We start from the raw sequence: 13,123 nt of genomic DNA on the forward strand, positions 1-13,123 counted from the left end.
TGCTTAAACCCGATTACCCAAAAATTTCTCAAGAACAGTAGAAACCCAGTTATGAAAACTCATGAATCAGGACTAGAATACATGAAAATTGCTACAAATATAAGAGGCTGGGTTCGAAAACTTATTTGGAGTACGGATTGTAGAAGAAATCACGAAATTTTTGCTTGGAGTTGCTCGAAGACGTCTCGGATTGCACTAGAGTCTCTGGGTTTCTTGAAGGTTTTTCTGAGTATTCTTGAAGAGAGAGAAGGTTCGGGTAAAAAAATGAAAAAAGGTGAAGAGGCTTATATGTATACTGCTCAGGGCAGTGATCAAAGGTAATGATGGGAATAGGGTGTCGATGCATGGGGAATCGTAATAACTGTCAAAACGTTTATGAGAAACTGTAAAGGTCATGATTACTTGCCTTTTTTAAAAAAAGTAAGTACTGACAGTTACGACAGACTAGTTGGATTGCTGGTTGAATAAGTTTATTAAATGTTGAACGCATTAAAATAAACATGGGGGCAAATGTTTACCCAAAATGTTTGCGTGATGATGTGGCATGATTGAGGCGCACGTGGATAGCACATGACTGATTATTGCTGAAGACCTGATCGACAAACAACCAGATTATCAAGAGGAAAATTAAGTTGCTCGATGGGTGCAAGGAATATGATGAACAGTAAGGAAGAAGATGTGCTGACATATGCGACCAGATCTGATCATAGGAACGGAGCTAGAATTCAAATACAGTTATGAGTCAGATATTTTTAAGATATTTGACTTTCTTTATATGTCAATATCATTATTTCTATTATTATTCGAATATGCTTGTAACAAAACTTGAACATGGCCCATAGGCCCATATGTACATCTTGAAACCTATAATAGGCTTCAAGGGATTCATTGAAGGATAGGCAAAATTTGTATTAAGAGAGAACAAGTGTTTTTATATATGACTTTTGTATTCCACTTTGGAGCTTGTGAAACTTAGTGAACCCTAGTTCGCTGATCGCAGATTTCAGAGTTTACATCAATAAAATCACTAAGTGGACGTAGGTTATTACCAATCTCTAGCACCAAACCACTATAAAATCTTTATGTCATTTTAATTCATGCATTCAACTTATTAATTCTTATCATTTTTAGTGACCCCGTGTCGTTGACTAAATTGCCAATCAACATATTCTACATTATTATAATAATGATATTTTATAATATTAAAATTTATATTAATATAATTACTAAATATTTATTCTACCAAAATTGTATAAAAATTAGGATTATGTATAATATATTATTACTATAATATTTGAATTATATTAATTTAATTATTAAATATCTAGTTTTGTAATAAATGTTATTATAACAATATTTTATAATATTTGAATTTATGTTAATATAATTATTAAATATTTATTCAACCATATTTTTCAATTGATTTTAAAGGTATATTTCGTTAAATATTTGAAATATTCCGTTAAAGTTAATAAAAATAACTGTTAAAACCAAGAAAAACGATTATATACACACTTTTTTATATAGAAGAGATATGAAAAAAATAGACAACATTTGAATAAATCTTACAAGCTTTTAAAAGTTTTTTTTTTAAATGATACAATTTCTTTCACAGTTTCACTACAACGTCTACCGACAACATGTTCTTGGTCTATCGACAACATGTTTATTTTTACTGTTCGGAGCGTTTTTGAAGAAATCTTGAGTTCTAGGAATCAGAATCAAGCGAGGATCGAGGCATAGCAATCCTAGGAAAGATTAGAAGCATCTTGACCGAAGGATTTGACAAGAAACAACCCAATCAAAGGTAATCTAAGTTTAAAGTTTTGAGTTTGTAGAGTTTCTAAGCTTAGAATTGGCTATTGTGAATCGTTGAGTTTTTGGTTCGTTTGAGCCTTGGGATTTGATGGTTTTGGATCATTGGGAAGCTTGGGAACTTTGATTTGATGATTTGCTAATGTTTAGGCATGATTTTGGAGGCTTTAGGATGATGAAAATCGTGTTTGGGGATGGCTCTGGGTTGGGGGCCGCGGCCCTAGCTCGATGAAGCAGGTGGAGTAGTTTTGCCCTTGCTGGGCCCCGCGGCCCTTGCTCCAGGAGTGGCTGGGGGCCGCAGTCCAAGGTGTCAGGGTCGCAGCCCTTGAGCAGGGTTGAGCCCGTTTGAGTGTTTTGGCCTCGGGAACATGGTTTTAGGCCTCGGGATCGTTCCTACTACTCGGATTAGTGGGGATTGATGTCCCAAAGGCTAGATCTTGGTTTAGGAACCCTTGATTATCATTGTATTGATGGTGTCCCATATTTGGTTATGATTAGGTGACCGCTAAAGGACTAAAAGTCAGATCGTTCTCAAGGGCCATTCTTTTATTCATTCTCGCTCGAATCAGAGGTAATAAAACTGCACCCCATATGTGACATGTATGATTATTCTTGAGGCATGTTGATTGTGTAAATGTGGACATAGATTGATGATTGAATGTTTAGCAAATCTTGCTCACTTGTGCATGGTACTGACTAATTAGTCAGATTTGGCAAAGGTGTCAGTATCAACTGTGAAGCTGGGACTTATTAGTCAAGTTCGGCAGTGGTACTGGACACTAGTCACAGTGCTGACTTATAAGTCAGGGCGGCCTTAGCGTATTCAACGCAAGCCAACAAAGATTAGATCTAATCGACATCTGCATTAAATGACTCAGAAGAGCGTTAATGCCGGACCGACCTCAAGTTCGATGAAAATTAAAAGTGCTTGTGTGACTTACCCATCAGTCACTCATCTGTTAAGTTAGAGACTTACCCATCAGTCTCTCATCTGTTTAAGTTAGTGGCTTACCCAGGGGTCACTCGTCTGTTTAAGCTAGTGACTTACCCAGCAGTCACTCATCTGTTTAATTAGTGACTTGCTTGTCAGTCACTCATTATGGTTTACCAGAACCTCAAGTGATATTCACTCATCTGTTTAAGAGCTATAAGCTCTATGTTGTTATAATGATAATCAGTTGATAATGTTTATATGCAATACTATGTTTTCTTGTTGGGCCTTGGCTCATGGGTGCTATGTGGTGCAGGTAAAGGGAAAGAAAAGCTCACCCAGCCTTGAGTTGAGAGCTTAGGTGGTGATGTGTACATATGCGGCCGCTTGACCACCACGGCCAAGGAGTTCTCAGAGGAACTAGGGGTTTACCCTATTTTTGCTGCTTAGGTCGGCAAGGTTGTAAATTTGAAACAGTAGTGACCATTTTGTGTTATAAATAACTTGTAAATGTTTTTGATGAGCCCATGAACAGTTTATATACTTAATAAAATATATCCTTTCCTTTTTATTGGCTTTCCACCTTAGCCTGTTAATAACACTTAGAAGCATGTTTTTAACCAAAGGACTCGGGCAGCGAGTCAAATTTCTGGTTCACTGTTCACCATAACTGTTCTGGGGTAGCCAGGGCGTTACACTATACTGAGAACAAAAGTCGTCGGTAAAAGCCCGAATATCCTCGGTACAACGTCTACCGACAACATGTTCTTGGTCGAAAGGTTCTCGGTACATCCTCGTCGGTAGAGGAAAACTTCTACCGAGGACATTAAATATGTTCTCGGTATAGGTTGTACCAAGGATAATAGTTCTCGGTGTAGAGTTGACAATATTGTCAGTGAAACCTATCCAATTTTTTCATCTAGATGGGTCATACGGAGGACACTGTCCTCGGTATAGACTGAACCGAGATTTTTTTATTATATGTGCAATATTTATTTAATTTGAATTAAATATAAAACAATATATTAAAATTAAAATACTTATATTAAACATATAAATAAAAGATAAGAGTACGTTTGCTCAATCAAAATAAAGAGTTTTCCTAAACATGAAAATGTAATAATCCATAGTAATAAAACTCATACATAAGTCCTACTAACTCGGTGCTTCAACACCAGGATCATCAGGTGGTGGTGGGGCTCATTGAAATCCTGGGGTGATACAATGAGTTCAGATATGCTCCTTTAATTGTCTAACACGCTCTCTCATCTCAGCCATCTCTAGTTTGTGGAGGATCAATATTAAATGGAGTTCGGTCCCTTATGTTAAGGATACGCCCATATCCTTTCTAGTGGCCATACTACAACAATTTTTAGTATATATTACAGTATAAAATGACACATATTTAAAAGTGTTATTAATAGATGATTAAAAACCACACGGAAGAAATTTTTTGGTGCCATATGAAATATACCTAGGCGCTAAATGAAAATTTTTTGGGTCTAATTTCTCTCAGCCAAAATTTAATCCCTAAACCTAAGTACCCAAACAATTTCTCTCAGCCTCCATTGTCGCCTCTTTGCCATTCTTTCTTACACTCAGTTGCAAATCTTATTCTCCTCCATTCACTCTCTCTCACACTTATCCTTTCTCACTCTCGTCTCGTCTCATCTATCTCTGTCTCACGACATCGGTACGAGCTTACGGAGCACACAACGGCGGTATCGCAAGCTGTACGTCACTTGACAGGGTTGGCTAATCCTCTTCCAGAATTTTGATATGTAAGATCACTTGACAGGGTTTTTGACAGGGTTTTTGATATTTAAGGAACTTTGACAGGGTTTTTGTTTGGAGGCACGAACTTTGCAGATTCTCTTCCAGAATTTTGATATGTAAGATCACTTGTACCAATCTTCTTTTTTTCGTTTAGGATATTTTCTTATGTAGCTGTATTAAGTTTGAGTGGCTTAATTTATGGTATCTGCTATATAGGCATCCCAAGAACACCAATATTGTTGAGGGCATGGTTAAGGCTCTGGCTAGAGTTGTTTCAAGTGTACAGGTAAGATATGTTTATGTATATATTTTATAAGATTTTTGGTTAGTCCTAGCTGGAAAAACTCAGACTAGTGATGTTTAGTTCTAAATCTTTCATTTTTTTTTTCTTTTTCATCTCTTTATCTATAATAAAACCTTTTTTTTTCCAGAAAAATTGTTTATCTTATCATCTTCTTATAGAAAAAAAAAATTAATGGGTACAATCTTCTGGTTCAAATAAAACTTTATTTGTAGTTTTGTACAGGCGCACTTTGGATCAGATTGATGAGATTTTATCAGATGGTAATTAATTTGCATATTGTAATTTGCTTGACTTGAAGAAACTTTGACATGTAGGGTCAAGAGACTAGTGAGGAGAGCCTGGCAGCTGTTGCAGGGATGTTCAGTAGCAAAGCTGAAGGTAATCACCTCCTTGGCTAAGATAAAATATAATCTATTCTTATTTGTTTGGTCAAGATAAAGAGGTTTTTTTACAAGTGTGTTTTTGTCGAAATCTTGGCACCCTGAGTTTGAGGATATGGTTGTTAGGACTGTATTTCTAGCATATGCTATGCTGTCTTGCATTTGATTTATAGAATATGCTATATTGGATCAAGTTAAGGTGATGTAAGTAATTTTCGTAGTTGTGTTTGTACTAATTTGAGATGTACTCCCAGAATTATAGGGGAATCATCTATTGTATTCTTAATTTTTCACAAACAATGACCACGTGCCCTTTGCAGGAATTGAGTGGAGCCTTGATAATGATGCGTCCAATGCTGCAGTCTTAGTTGCTAGTGAAGCTCATGCTATAACTCTGGTTGTTGAGGGTTTGTTAGGAGTTGTCTTTACAATGGCTGCATTAACAGATGATGCAATGGATGTTGGTGAGGTATTTATTTTTTTTGCTATAAGAGTTCTCTGATATGTCTACAAATTAGTTTATGAATTTTGACCTATATCTAATTTGTTCATGAAATTGTTTAAAAATCATGCTTTAAAGTTTAATTAAGTGCGTGTTCTCTTTGTTTAATTAACCCTGTTCAATCCCCAAATAAAGTGCAGCCATTTACTGCAATTCAAAGTTTTTTCAGTTCTTGGCACAATGTTCCAGTGGTTAGAGACCCAAAGGCATCTTGCAAAATTGCAAAAGAGGAACACATGGTTTATGGTTTCGACTTCTTTACCACAAAGAACTTTAGCAGCCCATTCAAATGGAATTTTGATTTCTACAATCGGCATGTTTGGTTTATTTGAATTTACATTGGAATGGAATCACAAATTTGTAATTTTGATCTCTCTTTGGTAATTTGTTATTCTTTTTTTGCTATAACATGTTAAAGTTTTAATTTTGTTTCCAACTTGCTAATGCCTCTTAAAAAGAAATGATTTGGTGAGAAGAATTGTTTGTTTTATTTTTCCATTATCATTATATTTAGTTTCTCGACCCCAAGTTTTTATCTTTCTGTTTTCATTCTGTGTTTTTGTAATGCCCCAAATTTCCTAATAAGGTTTAGGACCTTGATTAGGAGGCCGGGAGGGCCATAATTGATTTATTATAGTATTTAATGATTATATGCATGTTTACGTGAATTATATTATTATATGATGGTGAATGCATGCATATGGGCTCATATGTTAATTATGAGGGTAATTTGGTAATTTGGCCACTGTGGGCGTAATTGTATATTTTGGGTGCATGGTTGTGATTAATTAATATAGCCACATTATAAGGTGGATTGGTTCGAGCTAATCGACATGAGACGATCATGTGATGTAAGTGTTCGGTCTAGTCATAACGGGTTTAAGTTCGGGGCTCGGGGTGAGTCTCGGGGTGAAATTAATGATTAGAGCATTACCGGGAATTAAAGGGTAATGGGATATGATTTATTGGTATTTGGGAAAATTGAGAATAGCGGGAATTGGAGAGCATTAATTATAATTAACGAGATAGGCGGGAAAGGACGGTTTTACCCTTGGAAGCCTTTAAAGGGGTTTATTTGGCTTAAGGGCATTATGGTCTTTTGACCTTAAGGATTTATATCAGCCTAAGGGAATTTTAGAAGGCTGTGGAATGAAAATAAAACAGAGCCTATCTTCCTCTTTCTTCCTCTCTTCCCGTACAAGCTTCTCCCTTCACTTTTCTTTGAATTTTGAGAGCCCAAATTGAGGAGTTGAGCTAGGAGATCAAAGGTGGGAGCTAGGGAACTTGATTCAGACATTTAAGGGGATTCAAAATCATTTTTAAGGTGAGTTCTAGCCATTGAATTCAGGTTATGCTCTGTTTTCCTTTTGGTTTTCAACTTAAGGATTTTGATGTGGAAAGTGGGAATCAAGGGGAGTTTTTGTGTATGTTTGGTTGGGTTTTGATGAGGGGGAGTTATGGGTGATGTTTAGAGGTTTAATTGTGTGTTTGGAGAAGGTTTGGAGCTGGTTTGAAGGCTTGGTTCCAAGGGAAAACGCAGGGGAGAGTTGGCTGGTGCGTGCTGGTTTCTTGGCTGATTTGCGAAATGAGTCGCGGCCTGTCTATGGTGTGTCGCGGCCTGTGCTGGCTCTAAAGGTGAAAATGGCTCTTTCAGGAGGGTGAGCCGCGGCATGGCTGTGGTGAGCCGCGGCCCATCAGGGCAGATTTGACCAAAATTGTGTTTTCAGCCTAGGGATGTCTACCATAGGCCTCGGGGTTGGTCCTAGTACCCGGTTAAGTGGGGATTGATGTCCCGGAGGCTAGATATTGATTTGGGAACTTAAGTTGATCATTTTTATTGATGATACCTTATATTTGGTTATGACTAGGTGACCACTAACGGACTAAAAGTTGATCGTTCTCAAGGGTTGTTCTTTTAATCGTTCTAGCTCGACTTTGAGGTAAGAAAACTGCACCCTGTGTATATGAGACATGCATGGCTATTATTGGTGTATGTCGGTTGATTATTATGTATGACATGCATGGATATTATGATGCATGTTGGTTGATTATTGAGTATGACATGCGGGGTTATTATTGATGCATGTCGGTTGATTATTATGTATGACATGCATGGCTATACTTGATGCATGTTGGTTGACTATGAAACGTGACATGCATGGCTGTTATTGGTGCATGTAGGTTGACTATTAAACGTGACATGCATGGCTGTTATTGGTGCATGTTGGATTGCTGGATATATTGCATATGATGCATGAGAAACATGTGATTGGGACATGCTTTATATACTGAGTATGATATTGTTCAGAGCTTGAGCCTCTGTGTTTATGCATGGTCCTAATAGCACTAATACCTGTTTAGTAAGCATGCTAAATGCCTCGTTTATGGATATGGAGCATGCGATATATGAATGGTGGCATGTCTTACTTGTGAATGACACTGACTAGTCAGGGACCGACTCTAAAGTCGAGAATCACGCATTGAATGGCTCTACGACATTAATTCTAGACCGACCCTAGGGTCGAAGAACTTATAAGCGCTTGCCTGGTCTATGACCAGATGTTTATAGCCAAGGTATATGACCCCGGTGATCGTTTGTCACATGGCTAAGGGACGTTGTCCATAGTTTCGACTCTAGAGTCGTGAGGAAGGTTATGTTGGTGACTAATCACCTTGCACCTGTCCTAATCGAACTTATGAAAGGATCATTATCAGTTAAGCCCTGGTGACCCTATCTTCACATGGCTAGAAGGAGCGATGCTCATTATTGTGACTTTTGGCTATTGTCACCTATTTGCTTGGACTGATAGTCCTGAATGATTATTATGATCGTTGTTGATATTATATCAAGCTTTATTGGGTTTTCTTGCTGGGCTTCGGCTCACGGGTGCTACGTGGTGCAGGTAAAGGCAAGAGGAAGCTGGACCATCCTTGAGTTGGAGAGCTTAGGTGATGACATGTACATATGCAGCTGCTCGTCCGCCACGGCCGAGGTTTAAAGTGGAACTAGGGTTAAACCCTGTTTTGCCGCTTAGAACGGCTTGTTGTAAATATTTTCTGTAATAAACTCTGAAATTATATTTTCGAGATCCCAATGTATATATTAAACGTTCTAGTGAGACGTTACATCTTAACCAAAGTTTTTAATCCCTAAACCGCTAATCATACTTAGTTCACGATTTTGGCCAAATGACTCGGTTAGCGAGTTTAGCACTGTTTACAAGGCATACCGTAACGGTCCCTGGAGTTTGGGGCGTTACAGTTTTAGAACTACCACAAAAAACATTGTCTTTTATTAAGTTTGAAATATTTTTGTTTTATTCCTAGGGCAGGACCTTTTTGGAAAGATAAGTTATATTTTTGAGTATTGGATAGTCCATAATTTTTTCTATAACTTGCTTTGTTTCTGGGTTTGTTTCATTTATTTTCCTTGAAACTGCTTGATTAATTTACTACAAGAAATTTTTTGGGTGATATTTCTACTAAATACCATAAGAATGCCCAATCTTAGTGTGAACAGAATTGAAATGTCCTTGAAGTGATCATAAGTATGCATGATTTAGAAATAGTTTTAAAGGTGTTTTGTGTCTGAATTTTGAGATTTTCTTGTCATTTTTTGTGTGTTAATGCCTCCCATCTTTTGTGTTTAATAACGAGTTTTTTTCTTCTTCTCATTAACTTACATATTTTTCTGGTTTGGGTATTTTATTTTTCTCTTTCTTTTTTTATTTCCTCAGGATACTACATATTTTAGTAGTCATGACTTAAGAGTTATCATGATATTGGGCTCTTCATCTGACGTTTTCTTTGTTGATGTGGTCATATTTATGCTTTGCTATATCTTTTTCCTAGTAATTCTTTATGTTTTCATATAATTACTATTTCCACTTGCAACTTTATGCTTTGATATTTCATTATAAGTTTGTAAAAATTATAGTATAGCATTCATTCATTGCCTTGTGAAAGTAGATGACATGGGATCTCAACTTGTCTCATATTATAATCTATATAACATGATGAAGGTATTGCAATTGTTTTCCTTTGATTTTTATTTTTATTTTTGTGCAATTGCCATGCCATGGAGGTAGTTGGAATTGATATCTCATCATGTTGTGCTCCCTTTATTTCATCCCATAGATAGTAAGTACGAAAGTTACACCAATTGTTACCAACAAAATAAATAAAATAAAATCACAAATAAAGCTTCTAGTTTATTTTTTTATTATCACATGTTATTTCTATTTATTAGTGATATCCCTTCTTGTTTTATCTTTTTAAGGTATAATATTCAACATTATGTTTTTAATATCTATTTCTTGTGACTGAGAATTGATTTTGTTCGTTAAGTTATATAATTTGGGATTTTTATTTATGTTTTTGGATTTATGTTTATGGTTTTGCTTTTTGATAATGATGTTTTGAGGGAGAATCTACATCTTCAAACTAATTTTAGGGATGTTGTGAATATTTTCTTTCCTTTGTACTTCTTAGGTTTGCACATAACATGCTTGTTAAAATGCCTCAATATGTACCAGCTTCATAAACATCCATTTTACACCCAATTATGCCTCTTTGTTGTTCTTTCTCAGTTTTTATTTTGGTTATTAGCTCTTGGAATTTCTGGATTATGTTCATGTTCAGCCACTTTTAGTTCATATATTGATTGGTGTTGAATTTTATTGATTGGTGAAGCTTTATTTGACACAAAGGATCATTGTGAAAATAAGTACTATTTGTGTGTCTTGAATTTGTTTGATGAAAGGTTCCTCTAAGATAAAATTACATTTAATTGATGATCTTGTATAGTTTGAGATGTATTTATGCATAATGTACTTGAACTTGCTGCAAGAAGCAGTACTCTCAAACTAGTAACTTTGGAGCTTGGAGGAAAATCCCCATTTATTGTTTTTGATGATGGTGTGGATCAGGTTGTTGAGCTGGCACATTTTGCCCTGTTCTTTAATCAAGTATGACTTAATTTTTTTTTCTAAACAAGACTATTGATTATGCAAAAGAAAAAAAATCATTGATGAAAACCAATCCCTTCCCTTTTGCAGGGACAATGCTGTTGTAATGGTTCAAGAACTTATGTCCATGAGCGTGTGTATGACGAGTTTGTTGAAAAAGTGAAGGCACGTGCAATAACACGTGTTGTCGGCGATCCATTCAAGGTAGGCATTGAACAAGGCCCACAGGTAAATCAGTAGCTGTTATGTTTTATAGCAATCTTTCTGAGATTATCTGGACTTTTACTAGCTTTTAGCTCTATATTACTACTGATTTGAACACTATAGGAAGCCCAAGTTGCATTATGATTTTTGGATTAAAAAAGAATGTTCAATTGTCACAGACCACTTTTAAGGTTTTCCATTAATCAACTAGCTGTATGTTCTGTTATTGATTAATACTCTATTAATGTTTCAGATTGACCCAGAACAATTTAACAAGGTCCTGAGTTACATAAGATCTGGAAAAGAAACTAGAGCTAAGCTGGAAACTGGAGGAGACAAAATTGGCTCAAGGGGTTACTATATTCCACAATTTTTTTTGGTTAGGATCCCGTTGCTTTAAATTTATATTTTTTTTAAGGAAGATTTTTGAGTGATAATCTTTATAATGTGTTTATAATTTATAAATGCTTTAGTGATTCTTGTAAAGCATTGGATTGGTAGCTAATTGCAAGATGTATGTTGTATTTGCTTTTTTTTTTTTAATTTTCAATCTTTTATAATTTTGAATAGAATTTGTATAACTTTAGTGGAGTTTGAATATCTTAGATATTCATCCGTAGTGAAGTAGGTTATAGGAATTATGTGTTCTGCGGTGATAAAGGAGGATTGAAAACTTGCATGTCTTAGTGAAGTAGGTTCTGAGAATTCTGTGTGTTGCAGTGATATATGGATGAAAACCTGTGTGTTGTTTGATTTGTTTGAATTGTTGGTGTTGATTGTGACAGATGGCTAGGCTAGTAAATTAGGGAATATGCTGTCCAATTTTTAGTAGATTTTTTATACTTAGTTTTGTTTTGTAAGTGTATTTTATTTTCATAATTTGTATCTTTTATTAAAACAAATAGGCACAATATGAAAAAGGAATGGATGTCAGCCGATAGGTTGTCAATGGAATAAATAAAATTGGTCGATGAGTTTCTTAAATTTAGTTTGGATCATGCCAAAGATCCAAACTATATTTGTTGTCCTTGTAGTAAGTGTGGGAATATGAAAAAGATGACAGCCACAATAATCTCAACAGAACAATACCTTCACTCTATTGTGACATTTTAATTTAGTTGATTAGCTTATGGAAACTAGGTCTGTAGGATTTTGAGAAACCTTTAATTGTCCAGTAGTGAAATCTACAATAATAATGGCAAATTCATTGCTCTTGTTATTTGGAACTTTATGTTTGATCTAATTCTAGTTCATGTGTCTATGCTATTGAGTTTTCTTTATAAATTAGTTGTTGTATTGTATATATATAAATATATATTTATATGTTTGGTTGGTGTATCATTTGCATTTTCATTTCATAATCATAAAGTGTTTGAGCTAACTTTTCTAATGAGTATTTTACCAAGCATAAATCTTCAATCTTTCATTTCATGCCTATGTGCTGTAGTTAGTGTAATTGCATGGCCAGCTTATAAAGTCGTAATGAGGTTATTAACTTTCTTTCTTTTTGTACTCTTTTAGTTTACTATTAACTCTAAGTTTAAGCATTAATTATTTAAACTCTTGTGTAGCTAAGCAAATCAACCTCACAACAAAGACAAGTGCACAATGGAATGGATGATGAATTGGAGGGTGGAGCAAGCTTCATGGTTTACTTTTTGTGTATCTTGTTATGTTTTTGTTTTTTACTTTTGAAGCAAAATATGTGCAAGACTATAGAATTTTATTTTGTATGCTTTCAAACTCAAGTTAGAACTAAGAACTTTTGAAGTGGACGGTGTCATGGTTTGAAGTAGTTCCTCTTCAAATGTAAAAATACTCATGGTTTATCATATATATTGAATATTTTAGATTTCTTGATCTATTTAATATTACACTTGTGATCAATTGTGATTTTTTAAATCAAAATACAATAATAAAAACTTTTTACAACAATTAAAAATATATACTACAAAATAACAAAATGTTATTACTGGGAGAATTTACAATAATTATGGTTGTTTTGTATAATATATTATAACTGGGACAAAAAGTTATGATTTATATAATAGAATGAACTAAAAACGTTATAAAATGATCAAATATAACAATTGGAAAGTGTTATGCATAAAGTATAAGAAAAACTTCAAATTTATAACCAAATACTCAAACTAAATGTTATTATTTGAATATTATAGAAACTAAAAATGTGTTATTGAATAGTTTAAGATAACATCAAACATAACATTTGAATACTATTATAGA

Source organism: Humulus lupulus, chromosome 1, assembly GCF_963169125.1.
Source record: "Humulus lupulus chromosome 1, drHumLupu1.1, whole genome shotgun sequence".
Classification (NCBI taxonomy): Eukaryota; Viridiplantae; Streptophyta; class Magnoliopsida; order Rosales; family Cannabaceae; genus Humulus; species Humulus lupulus.